This window comes from Acomys minous (genome assembly GCF_964271855.1).
Source record: "Acomys minous genome assembly, chromosome: 11".
NCBI classification, from domain to species: Eukaryota; Metazoa; Chordata; class Mammalia; order Rodentia; family Muridae; genus Acomys; species Acomys minous.
In genome coordinates, this window is record NC_140492.1 from 78,583,567 (window position 1) to 78,599,873 (window position 16,307).

At 39.9% G+C, this 16,307-nt stretch overlaps 1 protein-coding gene across 1 annotated transcript in view; it reads left to right on the forward strand.

Annotated features, from left to right (window-relative positions):
* ELL2 (elongation factor for RNA polymerase II 2) overlaps positions 1-16,307 on the forward strand; it is a 66,582-nt gene that overhangs the window by 17,810 nt on the left and 32,465 nt on the right. The gene's annotated exons all lie outside the window — the stretch shown is intronic.

Below are 16,307 nucleotides of genomic sequence, written 5' to 3' on the forward strand. Positions count from 1 at the left end.
TTTTATCTTAGTCTCTTCATATAATCAGTCTCATGTTTTGGGAGCTTCATAACTGATATTTAAGATGCTTGAATTGTCTTTATTTAAAAAACAATTCAGAGCTGGTTACTGATGGGTTTTTGTTTGTTTATTTCAAATCATGGATGGCTATATTTAAACCTTTTCATTGCAGACTAAACATCATGGTTTTATGGAAGTATATTTACCACAACTAAGCAAAGAACTAATTTCATGCAAGTTATGACTACAATTGTTACTATTAATAAAATATAGCTGTGTGCTTAATCTCTTAATTTTACACAGTAGGAAATTAAATGTACAAACAGATAACATGCTCGGCTAGTAGAGGCAGTTTTGCACATCTGTTTTATTCTGCCCTAGGGGTGTAGCTTGGAGGTGGTATGTGTAGGACCCTGGGTCCAGTCACCAAAACCAAAGACAACGAACATAATAGATATCTTTTAGTTAAGTGGACCTGCAGATGTTGTGGTTTTAATAGATACCTAACTTTATAGGAGTAATTTAACTTTTTTACATTTATTAATTTCATGTATACGATGTTTTGCTTGTATGTATTAATGTGTATCATATGTGCGTCTGGGGCTCTTGGAGGTAAGACGTGCGTGGCTGGGGTTATGGACAGCTGCAAGCCACCATGCGGGTGCTGTGGGTTGCTGGGGTTACAGACAGCTGCGAGCTACCATGCGGGTGCTGGGTATGGAACCTGGGCTTTCTGCAAAAGCTGCAAGTGCTCCTAACTGCCGAGTCATCTCTCCAACCCTGGTATTATTTTTTAATTGTTGCTATTAATATTTAACATTAACAAACTAGATGTTTATTTTGCTTCCTTGCTTGAATTAATTAGTGTTCCTGTTCCTATATGTGAGCTATAGCATGGCCATTGGATTACGTATAAGTGGATTTTAGGGCTTCAGGAAAAAAGGCAAGCTCAAGGAAGAGGCTCATAAGCTTGCTCATTGTAAATCTACATACTTGTGAATTTTTATAACATCAGAAATATAAAAATATGCCTATATAATAATGCAGTCTTTTTAAACCTTATACTGTGAAAAACTTTGGAGTCAGATTAATTATATCATTCTGTGGACTAAGAGTACAGTATTTGTAAGCCTTTTGTATAATGCTAACTTGAAGGAGATGTTTGTGTGGATGTCAGCTTTGCTTCTACATGACAGCTTTACAATGAAGTCCCTACTTCCTCCTTAGTAACTCAGTGTTCATGGATGAGCGTTCTTCTGAGATTTGCTGCATAGCTTTTTAGTGGTGATTACTTAACTGCATGTGAGTCTATATCTGAGGGGTTAGTCCAATTGTTATTTAAGGCTTCTGGGGCTTTCCTGTAGATTTTAATGACATCTGTAGTATTTGAAGGAAAGCTCCCAGTGGCAGGCCTGAGTCCTAGAGCCCGAGAGCGCAGGCTTTTCCAGACAACCGAGAGCGGCACCAGCAGCACCTCAGGTAGGAAAGTAAGGCCTGAGCTGTTCGGAGCCGGAGGGGCCACTGCTGTCCTAGAACTGCTGCTTCCTCTAATTTTCTCTTTAACTTGGTTGAGATCTCAGGCTAACAAAATGCAAATGAAGGACATTTTCTTAGGAGGCCCACGTTAAGACATAACAGCCAAATGACACTTGGGGCTACTGAGCCCTGATTCTGACTCTCTGGGTCTGCTGCTCAGCCTAGGTCCTGGGTACCACAGAGCAAGGCACTTTACGGCTGAGCCGTTTGGCTCTCTCCCCGTGTGTCCAGCCCTCTTGTACTACTGATCTTTGCTTATACCAATCTATCCCTTGCTGGCAAAGGTAGTGTCAGTCATAAAATGACTGACAGGTTTAACTCTCAATGTGTGTTTGAATTTTAACAGGTAAGCTTCGGCTCAAACAGTTGTGATTGTATTTGTGAGGTGCGCAAGGCTTGGAGACACTGCTGACTGAGAGAAGAGGGTGCTTGGCCCTACCTTGCTTGTTCCGTGTCTGTCTCATCAACACTCTGCCCTTTTTATTATTCTCCTGAGAACAAAATTATGGACTCAGCATTGTTTTAGAGCCTGCAGCTGCATTCCGTCGGCCCTTCCCCCTTCCCTTTGCAGCGCTCTCCCCAGCCCTTTGGGACTTAGTAAAAACAAAGACTCATTACAGGGGAGAGAGTGGGTTGGCACAGCCCACAGGGAGCACGCAGAGCCATGCCTGTGAGGGTCTTCTATACAGTGCTCCTCTGTTTCTCTTTACAGCCATGATAAGTTAACATTGCCTGTGCCTGATGGCTTTTAAAACCCTTCAGGAGTATACTTACAGAGTTTTCCTGTGTGGAAAATGTGTAGGGTTTTCTACTGGAAGGATTAAAATTCCCACAAAAGATAACTTTCTTGGTGGGAGATGTTGTCTTTTTATATCAAATGTAACTGGAAATGTACCTTAGCTGTCATGATAGTACCATATGTAAGCAAATTTGAAGTGTAACTGAAACATCGTTAAAGTAGCCTTTTAAAGGTGAGCTTACTGGGTTACAGATACACCCTGTTTGGCTGGTGAAGTTATGCTAAGTCTGCATAGTTATGCCACTCCTCCTTGTAATTATAGGATCCCCACCCCCACTTCTGTAATGTCTGTGGAGGGTCAGAATTTAGATCCTGGGCAGATTAGAATTTAAGCCTATTTGCTTCTCCGTTTGAACATGTTCTGTTAGGTTGATGCTAACTTCTACATAAATACAGACTGAAACATCAAAGTATGGCAGCATGTTGTTAAAGAGTGGAATTCTAAGAGTCATTGGTTATTTGGGTTTCATTTCTATAGCTGGGCAGCAGCTTTCACGGCAGGAAATGAAAATTGTGTCTCAGAAGCATCCAACCCCTTTCCTATAGTGCAAAAGGGCACATAGGAAAGTGGGTGCTCACTGAGGCTGTTTTCTGTAGGGGAGCAGTTGGTTCTGAGTGCTGACCGTGAATGCTAGGAACTGAATACAACTAAAAATATCTTTATTTATTCTCCCGTTTGGTGCAGCCAGTTATCTTGACAGATCTAATCTATACCTAGAGTACCTACATATGACTTCAGGTTTACTTAAGATTTTTACGTTAGAATATTCAGAGGAAAATGACAGCACAGTGTACCAGTCTCGAAAAGCTGCGTCTTCATAGTTAAGTAAGCTTTACGAAAAGTAGCGCTTTTTTTCTCTTCCTTTTAAATAGTAAAAGCAAAGCAGGTGACTTTGTCAAGGATGTCTGTTCCAGTGAAGTTTGAAAAACCAGTCCATGTAGCTTTATGGAAGTGAACCTTTCTAAGGGTACAGAGTTGGCAAAACGCTCTTCCCACCTTATTGGCGAGCTCTAAAAGTGTTTCTGGAAAATTCACTCAGTGATTGATCCAGCCAGCTGTTGTTGTTGATACAGCTGACAACTAACAGTTATTTTACAAACTATACAAGTACCTAGCTGACATAGTTTATAGGTTAAGTAATTGTTCTGCTTGCTTTTTGGTTTCATATTTTTTGTTGTAGTTTGGTTTGGTTTGGTTTTGGTTTTGGTTTTGGTTTTGGTTTTGGTTTTGGTTTTGGTTTTGGTTTTGGTTTTGGTTTTCTCAGGCATGGCCTCTCTGTGTTGCCCAGGCTAGCCTGCAACTTTCAGTGTGGGTCAGATTGACTTTGAATTTGAAAGAATCCACCCACTTCTCCCTGCCAAATGCTGAAATTACAGGCATTTAGCCACCTGCTCAGTTTATGGGTTTGTTTTGTGAAGCCTTCCTACGTGTCGCAGGCTAGCCTAGGACTGGAGATCCTTTGCCTTGGCTTCCAAAGCACTAAGATTACAGGCATATGCTAGCATGCCAAAGATTTGCATTAGTATGAAATAATATAAACATACGGTTTTCACTCTTACAGGATTTCCAGCCTGACAAACACATGCAGGAAAGGGTTAATAATAAATAAAGGATTTAAGCTAGAACTTTCACACAGCACTTCTATAAAAGGGTTATTCATTCTATAGGAACCATCAATAACAAGGCTTTGTGTGTGTTTCTGACTGTGAGAATCAACATTTAAACGAAGGTTTTTGTGGGTTCAAAATGGTATATGCTAGCTGTACATATGTTATATACCTGCAATGCCAGCGTTTTGCATGCTGAATTCAGAAAATTTAGAGATTAAGGCCAGCATGGGGCACCTATCAAGACGTTATATTAAAAAGGAAGAGAGTGAGGGAAAGTCTGTGCTGGCAATAAATGTATAAAATTCTAAAAGCCTAATTAAGAACTGTGTGTTCACACAACATTTTATACTCACAAATGAATGTGAGAAATATGATAATTGGGATAACATCTAAAATAGCAAGATTTCACTAGCAAATAATGCTGTTATGTGCTGCCCTTGTGATTGATATGCTGTAGTTTCAAGTACTAATGTCTAGAGAATGATCATCCTAGGAAAATGAGAAATAGTATTACAATTTTTTCATGGTATGAGATTGTAGAATCTATATTATCTCAGTATTTATTATGAGAATGTTATTTATAAGTTATTTTTAATTGCACACTTTCATGCTTAGTATTTCCAGAGGCTATAAAAAATGGTAGTTTAGCATATACAATTTTGAAATTATCTGAAGGATGTTGAAAAATATTTCTGTATACTATGTATTTTGTATACTGAGTGAAGTACCATCACACCTGCCTTTTCAAGACAGAAGAATCCAGCCAAACAAGTTATAAATGTACACCTTCCAGAAAGGCACAGGGAACTCCTGATATAACTGAGTGGCTTGAATTATGCTGTAAATTCTTGTACTAGCGTCATTAACGCAAAGCCCAGAGGTTTGGATTTTGCTTTGAAATTTCCTGTTTAAGCTCTGACCTTAGCATAGCATTTAGAAATACTTTGCTAATTATTTATTTTACTTTGTAGGGACTGAGGGAGAAGATTGGGTCTAAAAGGCTAAATTATATAGTATTTGAAATTAGTAGGCAATTTCAACTCACCCTGCATATGCTTCCCACAGATTGCCCTTCCCTACCCAACTTGGTACCTGGAAAGCAAAGATAACTATGGGCTTGGAACAAGCAGCAAAGACAAAAATAAATCCTCAGCACTGCCTTTCTCTTAGATGATATGCCTTCCTCTGGCTTCTTGGCCCCTGCTGTTTCTGGTTTGGCCAGCCCACTAGTTTTGCAAACAGTTGTGTCTAGTCAGTCTGCTCAAAAGGTGCTGATTAGAGGCCGATAGATTCTCCTGTCTCTGAATGTGACTCTTACTAGAAGACTCTTCAAGTTATATTTGTCTATCATGGTATTTTGTTTTAATATTTTGCATACTATAGCGGTTTATGCCTAAAAACAACATTTATATTAATATTTATGTTGAATTACAATTCTTGCATATTGTCTAAGGTGTTAATTATTTAACTTTTGTATTCACACGAACATAGTTTTTTTAAAAATCTCATTTTAGCTAAGACGTGAGCTGCCTCTGGACGCTCATTATCGCTAATGAGTGAAGTCTTACTTTGAAGCTATTGTGAACTAACCGCCTCTCTAATTTTACGTTGTCACTCATCCATGCCCTGCTTTTCTTCCTGAGTAAGGACTAGCCTCTGGGCTTTCTAAATTGGTAGAGGCAGCGAGCTAAATTCAGTATCTTCACAGCATGAGTGAGTATCGTTACAGGCGTCTAAAACACAAAAAAGAGCCTAGGCTAGCCCCTGCCTCTCAGGTGTTTAGAATGGCAGAGACAAGAGGGTGACTTAGTTTGTGTTTGTAGCATCTCGGAGAACTATCTGACTGTTTCCTAACTACAGTTTTGCAGAGACCCCAATAAGGAGCATAGTAAGATAGGTCCCCAAAAGCATGAGTGTGGGGAGGAGTGTTCATCCCTTCTGCCCTTCACTTTGGGGAACGGGACTGGAGCTGGCTGATTGAAGGACCACAGATGCTACAAACTGCTCAGCAGGGCGCTGATTTCCGGTCTCTGCTGAGCAACATCCAGGCACCAGGGTAGATAGTGCAGACGGACAACGGTAAATATGACCTCCAGCTGCTAGCTAGCTCTTACTTCTAACTGACATTATGCAATATATTGCTTGCTGACAAAAATCTGTCATTGATAGCTTTACCGGTCGTTACCCATGAAAAACTAAAATTCATGCAACTGAGTCATATGTTTTTTACAGATAATGTCATTTTGATAGCATTCAGTGATTTAAGCTTGGAAATAATAATTTTATCTGTCAATGACACTGGTGGTTGCTTTTGTTAACTAAACTGCATCTTAAATTTGAACCATTAGCTCTTAACTTCTTTCTACGTACTGTGTGCACAAATGACAAGATTTTAAGAACTGCATTTGAAAAAAAACAAAAAATATGTAGTGCTCCAAATCTTATTTCAGACAACATTTTACACATGTTAAAGAAAACTGTGGCATTGGCTCCAGTGTGTGTATGCAGTTTCCATTTTAACATGTAAGTTGAACTCAGACTGCATCTCGTTATCAGTATCATCTTCACGTTCATTGTGTAATATGACATTTTGAGGTACATAGTGCAGCATCAGATCGTGACTCTTCTCCAACTTGCTAGCCTCTTAGGTTCAGTGGCCTCTTGACACTGCAGTGCAAGTATCTAAGACCCTGATTGCTTCATATAGTCTTTCAGGTGCTTTATTTATTACTGTTATCCTGATATATTGTTAAATCTAGAGAATTTAAAGAGAAGAAGTATCTTTATGACTTTTTTTATTGCTGCTACGGACTTTAAACACTTTAAGTATATTATTTTTGCCTAATTACTACAGCAATGCTACAGAGGAGACAGTGTTTTGTTTTGTTTTGTTTTGTTTTGTTTTGTTTTTGTTTTTGTTTTTTTTTTCCTGATGTGTGAACTGTTGCTGTAAAGTTAATGGTACTGAAGTGCCAGCAGGTGGTACTTGGCCTTCTATTGCTTGCTGAAGGAGGCTGCCTGATTCAGTTCAAGGCATCAGTTCTCTTCCCTACCTTCCTGTGATTAAGTGCTCAGTACATATATCTTTAATTTTTTCTTACATTCCTATACACATTTGTTGATCACCTCACCAACTGTTAAGGAGAGTGATGGTCAGGAAGACATCAGAGAAGTCCCTTTTGGAGCTGAGTTTGTAGGGTCACCAGGGTTACCTGGTGAGAGAAGAGGTGAATACTTTTTGGACCTGAGTTTTCACAGTATGAGCAAACTGGAAACAGGGTGGCAGGTGTCTCCAATTCTCATGGAATTGCTTGTCTGTAAATCTCTCTGGAGGTCTGTGGTAAAGTCTGGAAATCCAGACTTTGAAAACTTTCCCGTCCAGTTTTCTCATAGCTGGATTCATTATAAAAATGTGTGTGTGTGCCCAGAAGAGACTCCACCACACAACAAGGACATATGCTCAACCATGTTCATAGCAGCCTTATTCGTAATAGCTAGAACCTAGAAACAACCTAAATGTCCTTCAGTTGAAGAATGGATAAAGAAACTGTGGTACATTTATACAATGGAATACTACTCAGCTATTAAAAATAAGAAAATCCTGAAAATTTGTGGACAAATGGATGGAACTAGAAATGATCATAATGAGTGAGTTAACCCAGGCCCAGAAAGACTCACATGGTCTATACTCACTTATAGTTGGACACTACCCCAACAGGGATGTCCCCTGAAAGTCTTCACTTACACTTACTAGGAAATTGGGATAGATGTGGGGACCTCCTATTAGGACGCTAGGTGAGAGAAATATAGGAGATAGGGGAAATAGAATGATCCAGAGGGTCCTAGAAACCTACAAGAAGAACATCATGACGGGCAGATCTGGACCCTGGTGGGGGGTGGGGGGGTGGGGAGGGTCTGCTCAAACTACTGACAATACACGCAGTAAACATTAAACCCCTACTCTGATCTAGCCAATGGACAGGACATTATCCACAGTTGTGTGGAGAGCAGAGACTGACTGACATGAACTCCGGTGCCCCATATTTGACCATTTCCCCTTGGAAGGCCTGGTGGCACTCAGAGAAAGAATAGGCAGGCTACAAGATGAGACTTGATAGGCTGTGACCATATGGTGGGGGAGGAGGTTCCCCTATGTCACAGACATAGGGCAGGGGAATAGGGTGAAAGCGGGAGGGAGGGAGGAACAGAAGGATACAAGTGAGGGGATAACAATTGAGATGTAATTTGAATAAATTAAAAATAAAAAAATAGAATGTGTATGTATGTGTGTGGTATGGTGTGTGTATATAGATATGCAAATGTGTAGAGTCTTTCTTAGGAGAAGACTTATAACTGTTATCAATTTCTGAGTAAGACTTCTGATGGGAGGAAGTTATATCTGAGGATGAATATCTTTCAAACATATTTACAAATCATCTTCATTAATACAAAACAATTCTGCATGGGGAGATAGCTCAGTGGGTGAAGTCTGTGCTGTGCAAGCATAAGGACCTAAGTTCATATCTCTGGCACCCACACAAAAAGCAGGTGTGGCAGTGTCCATCCCTTACCCTATCCCTAGAAGGCAGAGATAGAAGTATCTTGGGGTTTCCATGCCCAGCCAATGCAGCCAGTCAATGGGCTCCAGTTTTAGTGAGAGACATCATCTAACAAAATAAATAAAGGTGGAAAATTATAGAGGAAGATACTCATGTAGGCTTCCACAGTCACATATATGGGCATATAAGCAACCATACATGCGCATACCACCCCGTACCCCACACATACACTCGTGACCATGCACCAAGACAAAACAGTTCCCTTGAGGCCTTAGCACATATGGGTTCACACATTCATGAAGCTGAAACAGAAGTTCCACAGCATGAGATTTATTTACCTTAACTACATCTGTACGTTAAGGCTTCCTTTTGTTATATTCTCTCTCATTTAAAAAGAATCCTGTAAATAAATAAAAAGAGATGTTCTAATGAGATGGGGCTGGAGAGATAACTTGTTATGTAAGGAATACTTACTGCTCTTGCCCAGTTCCTGAATTTGATTTTTAGCACCCACCTGGCAGCTAACAACCAGCTGTAGCACCAGTTCCCGGGGCTCTGATGCTCTCTCTCAGCTATTGCAGGCACCAGGCACACACGGTCCAGAGACATGCATGCAGACAAAATATCCACACACTAACTAAATAAAAGTAAATAGAAAGTTAAAATAGTACAAAGAATCCTGACCACAGTCCACTGAACTAATGCCGTTCTCTTCCAGGAGGTTACCATCAGTGCCTTTCAAACACTTCAGGAGACCGTCACCTAACTTAAGTTTTAATCTAATAGTCAGTCATGTGGTCAGAGTTGTATTTTTAATGTGCTTTTACCTTGGTGAGAGAAAAGGTAAACGGGAAGGTTGAGCTCGCTCTGTGTTGGTTGCTTGAGTATTTGGTTGGATGGATAGGCATCACTCAAAGATCGAAGTGGATGAAAGCAAAGAGTGATTGTTTGGGTCAGCTGTTTAGGTAGCTCTCTCATACCTCTTCCAGCCTTCTTCTGTCAACGTGGAGCTGCCCATTTGGCATCAACACTAGAAATTTGTACCAAAAAGGTTTTCAAAAGTGACTCCAAAGGGCTTGTTTCTAGTAAACAGGGAGATATATTTATAGAGCGGATTCTGACGTGTAGCTGCACTTACAGACTTTTTTTCAGCCATGGAGAATACTTCCTTACTTATGAATACTTAAATGAGCATCACTACTAGGAGCAGCAGCAGACTAGAGGGCCTGTGTGTACTAACTCAGCGGTAGGACACCCCACAGTTATCACATCATTATAGCTCTACAGCATAGTGGTGAAAATTTTCACCTGGGCAGAAGACCAAGTACGGTGATGCCATTTTATCGAATGAGTGTAGTCCTGAGTAGCCATTCAGGTGAAAGGCACATTTTGTGGTTTTCATATGATAAAGGTATTAAAAGCCAAACGCAGTGGTAACAGCAGAAGTTCTGGTGCTGGTTGTTACCTTTGGTAGGGAAAGGCAGGCTCAGAGGAGGAGACCCAGTTTGCTGCCCACAAGCTGGTGATTTTACAGGTGTCATGCTTTGTAATTCAAAATGTTTTTGTTTAGAGAAGTAAATATGTAGATTAAGGTTTGTCCTTGTTATTACTAATTTTAAATGTATTTTTTTTAATCTTCATGGGCTAAATGAAAAAGAATACTACAGCATATTTTAACAGATGCCCCCAAAAACGTCATTTGTTACCAGTATTTTCTAAATGTACCATAAACAAGTACAAAAGAAATTTTTGGAGATGTCAGGCTTGATATGAAAATCTGGGTAAAAAGCTAAATATTAAAGTTTTCTTTTCTGTTTGTTTGCTTTTTAACAAGCTGACAAGAGGACTGGAAAAGGCAGGTCTTGAGACTTTATCTGGAGTTAGACACAGCTGAGTATTGTGCCGCTTAGCTACTGATAGAGCTGCCTCGTCATCTATCAGTGGAGGAAGCCTTCTGTCTGCTCTCTCCACAGGCGGAGTTGCTACCATTATCAAAGGTGTGGGAGGGGAGGAGTGTGCCTTCTGAGTTAAGGCATGGGGGCAGTGGTATTGGGAGGGCTACTGAGGCCTACCCAGGGTGAAATCTGTAAACGGCAGATTAGGGAGGAAGCAGCAGCAGCAGCAGTTAGATTTGAAGGCTGGTGTGCTTAGGAGAGTTAGGTTAACAAGACTGAGCTCAGTAGGAAACTGATGAAGAATTCAGCTGGGTCGAGTCCGGTAGAGGCTGTCTTCGAGAGGAATGAAGTCCCATTTCCATTGGACAGTGAGCAAGTGCTGACCTGCTCTGCCGCAGCGGTCTGAAAGTCTTGTGTTTGTTTATAAAGAAAAATAGGACTTAAGATGCTCGCAGCTTTGTTTCTTGTTCTTTAAGGATGGTAATGTTCTGTGTCTTCCTTAGAGAACTTGAAGAACCTTACAAGTCAAGATTAATATTGAAGAAACTCTTAGCATCTTACAGCTGATGACACTTTTTTTCTTAAATTCAGCTTTCAAAATATTTAAGCTGACTGAGTCATGAAGGGCAAGTTTCATAGTAATACCCTAAAATCTAATTTATTTTTATAAACCCTGTATTGTTTCTGTTTGAAAGATAAATGAAGCAAATAAACATTTTAAAACTGTTTAAAGTACAGAAAAAAAATCAAGATGAGGACAGCAGTGTGGACCAATGGTAAGCAGTTCCATTGGATTTCTTCTAGTATATTTTTTTCTCATTCTTACACATAAATTTTTAAAAAGTTGCAGAGGCAGCTGGACATGGTGTTGCATGTCTGCAGTACCAGCACTTGGGAGTGAAGGCAGGAACATCAGGAGTTCAAAGCCAGTCTGAGCTACATAGTGAGTTTGAGGCTGGACTCAGAGCTACATGAGACCTTATCTTAAAAAAAAAATAAAAATAAAAATAAACTAAATAAAAATTTTAAACTGCAGAGACAATGTATTTATTGATTACTTTTAAATGTTCTGTGTTAAAAGCCACATTAGGGTCCTTTTTCTATAGTAAAAGTTAGCTATTCTGTGATGACTTACACGGTTATTATGCAATAATAACACCTCAAGGAACATCCTTGGGCATTTTATTTTATTTTCATCTCTGTTTTCTTAGTATAGATTCAGAGATGTAGAATGCAGTAGGTCAGGAAGTGTGAATAGTTTTCAGTAATGCGTCTGGAAGGATGCTGTTTTCTGTTCTCTTTAGAAGTGCTCTCGGGGTGATTTCCCTGGCCAATACTGAATGCATATGGGTTATTGGTTTTTTTTTTTAATCATCATTTGATAATGCTTGAAAACTAACACTGTATACTCACAGTGACAACACAGTGGCTAGGGGTATTCACTGCTCTTACAGAGGACCTGGGTTTAGTTCCCAGCACCAATGTAAGATGGCTCATGCTGCTCATCCCCTGTAACTCCAGGGGATCCAACGTCCTTTTCTAGTATCTGCAGGTACAACACACACACACACACACACACACACACACACACACACACACACACACACGACACAAATAAAATAAATCTGTTTTTAAAAACTGATGTGTGATTTGCTTAATTATACCTGGCATATGCTAAGTACTGTAGTGTTTTAAGGTGCCATGAAGTATAATCAAATGTTTTCTCCATTTGATAATGCCAGAAGGAGTGGTTTTGAATTCTTTCCATTTCTTTTTATTACTCATGTTTCTCTTCAATATAGTGGGGATAGTCTTTATGTTTATAATTTATGAGACTCTTTGAGATAATTACCTTATTTCAGTAATTGTAAAAATATAGTATTTATGTAACCTTTTACAAATTGTGCCATTTTGACATTTCTGCTTACCATTGCTTATAATCCTAATAATTTAACATGCTTGGGTTTATGCTCTCCTTTGGAGCTGTCTCCTGTAAGGAACATTACAAACTTATAAAGCTGGTGATGTCTTTCCCCTTCCCACATGGCCTCACACTGTAGGAATTCAGTGAGTTACTGGCTATGACGAGGTAAAATAATTTACTACTTCATACAGCACTTTTGTCCTGGAGTGATGGCTTAGTGGGTGGTGGTGCATTCTCTAGAAGTCTGTGGCTGTAAAGAGGATAATCACCTAGATGTTTCGTCGTCTGCATTGTGCACATGCAGTATTACTCTACTGTTCATGTATAAGTATTCACCCTTTCTTTGACAATATCTCTTCCTCTCTGTGGAGACAGGTCCCCCCAATGGGCCAGCCATACCATCCCTAGACATCTTTTAACCTTTTGTTTCTTATAGTCATAAATCAACTTATCTGGAGGTTTAATAGGTTCTATTTGCATCTCCTATATGGCATCCTATTACCCGAGGTCTCTTTAGAAATAAGAACTATGTTCTCTCATTTAGTACTTGATGTTCTGCGTCAGAAGCTGTGAAATTAGAAATAGTTTTTTTTTTATCTCTTTATAAGTTTTAGGAAATTAGTATGTGAGTTTGACATATGAAAATTAAATGGAAATACATTTTATGGAATTATATATGCATATTCTACCACAGGAATTATTTTCAGAGCAGATATTTGGGGAAAGATCTATAAAGAGTTCAAATAGTCCAGGCCTCACTCTTCTTTAGGACTGTACTTCAGCATAAGAAGTTTGAAAAACAAAAAGGAAAGGTCAACTGGTCAACCACCTTTTTCAATATATTTATTAAAATGATAATTAAACAAGTGGTCAACCTTATTCTTTTAAATTAAGGCCAATTGGTTGCTTGCTTCCAGGAGTTAAGTCAGGAGGGGAGGAGAGAAAAGGGTGGGACAGGGACAACCAGTTAACTCCATAGGGAGATAGATGAGTGCCAGAAGATTTACTTTTGAAAACTAAGTAGCTTTAAAAAAAAAAAAAAAAAAAGTCTTGACATTAATTGATAGTGGAACACAGAATTAAGAGCTGGACACCCCTCTATTTCAATTTGGAAATATTTTTCTTCATACACAACAGTTGTTTTTATTAGTGAGCATGCAAGTTTTCGTGGTGATGTTGATTGAACTGGACTAAAACCATGCGTTTTGCAAAATCTCAGGCCTAGGCCAACCTTTCTGTTGATCTTCAGGGCAGCTCCTACCTGTCAGGTCCCAGTCTCTCCACTAGATTTACACCACTGCTGGTGACTGCCAGGCACACACCCTGGGTCTGCCAACGTTTGCCTGCAGTTCCTCCTGGCGTGGTGTGGCTTTCCTCCTGACCACAGAGGGACGGGAAGAGAGAAGACAGGCAGAGATTCAGAACTTGCTGTTCACATGTAACATTTTTTCCTTGTAGAACTCAGATTTGAGCTTTGTTTCAGACAAAAACAAAAAACAAAAACAAAACAAAGAAAAAAAACATTTTTTTTTTCAAAAGACAAATTTCTGCTTTAAAATTGACCAGGAAAATGTCTCAACTGAGAAGTTTTTAGTCTCTCCCCACATTTTTTTAGTGTGCTCTCCCCAGTCCTTAAACTGTCTCCCTGAGTCTTCTAAGATGTGTTTTTAAGAGGTTGGGGTGTGTTTTCAGATGGAATTTGAGGCCAGAGTTTCTGTATTTTAGTAATGATGACCTACACTTTTTTAAAAAAGACAAGCGTGTAATATAAATTTAAGTACCACAAACCCAAGAAGCCACTTCGCCTAGGTTTTCAGGCTAAACATAGCACAGGAGAGGTCAGAAGCTTCCTCACCCGACACTCATCCGTGCTCACAGCAGGCAGCTTTACCCTCCAGCTGTGTCTTCTCTGGGCAGTCCTAGTTTTTCAAAGAGCCTTAAGTGAGCTCTTTCAAATTTATTTGTAATTTTTTAACCACTAGTATGTTTGTTTGTATAAATGCAAACATTTATGTGGCAGCTACAATGTCCCAAACATTAAAAAAAAAAAAAAGAAAGAAAGAAAAATGAATACGACCATGGCCCTTGATTCTAAACAACTCATTCTAATGAGAGAGAGAAAGGCATAAGTCAGTACTCAGTGTCTAACAGAAGTAAAGAGTGAGGGGACTGTGGAGCCCAGAACACGAGCAACTCAGCTCACCTCACCAGGGAGGCATGGTTCCCTCACAGAGAAAAGGACCTGAGCTGAGTCATAAATAAAAGAAATGTTACCACAAGGTAAACAAGAAGTAGAGACACAGCCCAGTGCTTTCTGGTGGCACAGTACTGGCCTCTAAGACTAAGTACACAATGGAGAGTGAGGCCCAGTTCAGCTGGTTTAGTCAAAGAGAACCCTGTGTGTCTGTAAAGGAGCTTCGATCTACCAACCACTTATGGACAGCTAGGTGGGGGGAAAAAATCAGTGGTTATATGGGAGTGATGTGTTCAGACTGCATTTGAGAGTGATTTTGACTTTAAAAACTGAGTGAGTTAGCGGGTAAGAACTGAATGATTTAAGAATAGAACTGACACGGGATCAAAATGAAAGCAGAAAGACATGGTCACAGGAATGAGGGCATCCGAGCCAAGGCAAGAGAGACAGAGGAGAGCACACGTTTGAGGGACAGTTGGGAGGAAAAGATGAGCATGTGATGGCTTCGAGTTGGGGTGTCAAGGGTGGCCAAGCAGGGTACTGGTAGTGCTCTGGGAGACGACTCGGGGACGTGAAGACAATCCAGCTCTTTTCTGTGTCGGCATCAAGTCTATGTAATGTATTCATGATTTTTAAATCCTTCCTAAAATAAGAATAATGAGAATTGCTGAGCTCGCTGGTAGGTTTTGAGTTTTTGCTCCCCAAGACTTTGCGTATATGTGTAGTTCAGCCGTGACTGCACTTTGAACAAACTACATAGATTTTTCCCCCTGTCTCTCTTATTTTCTTCCAAAAGCTGCTTTAACATTAAGCTCAACTTTCCATTTATTTTGAAATATAAATTTTTATTCTCTCATCCTCGCCCCTTAAGCCATATAGCTTCCCCCTGGTCTGTCCCTAATATCTATTGTTCACGTCTTTCCCTTACCAATAACTGCCCACCCCACCACATGTTTTCCTGGAAATGCCCAGCTGCTAACCAGCCTACTCCTAGCCACCTGGGGTCTTCTAAGTAATTTTAGCCACGAAGCTGCAAAGTGAGTCATAACAGAACTCACTTTGAAGCCCTTTTTTAGCTGGCGAAACCAACAGTGGTCAGTTGTGTTTAAGATACGTGCCCAGCTTGTTAGTGGGTTCTGCTACCCTTAGGTACTCATCATCCCTTCCAAGATGGCAGGCAGAGAGGGAGGTGGTGGGGCATCCGTGTGTGTGTGTGTGTGTGTGTGTGTGTGTGTGTGTGTGTGCATGTTCAAGCTCTTCCATTTTTCTTTTTCAGACAGAACACTATGCCATCATTTACTTTTTTTCTTTATTCTTCACATTTCTGGGAGTCCCGCTGCCCATTGTTGTAAAATACGTCAAAACTTTACCCATTTCTCCATCTCCTGCTCCTAGCCACCACCAGCACCCTCCTAAATTTCTATACATTTTTGCCCTAGTGGCAAAGGTCTTAGTTAGTTTTATTGAATAGTATACCATGGAAATTCAAACAGTACACAACGTAATAGCAATCACTGAATATTCCACAAATTTCTTTGTGGAATAAATAAATGAAACTGTAGTTTTACAAATAATGCCAATTGTAGAAATCAGTGTTTCCTCTAAAGTGGTGACAAACTGAAAAGAAAACATTACAGGGATAAAAGTGTCCAGCTTAGAAATCATTTTTCTAGTCAGCCTCTCCGCCACAAAAGAGCAACAGCAGCAAAGGCAGATTTCAGTATTGGTCTCTGCTGCATTTTTTAACCCTGAACTACTTCCAAAATAAGCTGGGTCTAAGTGAGGTATG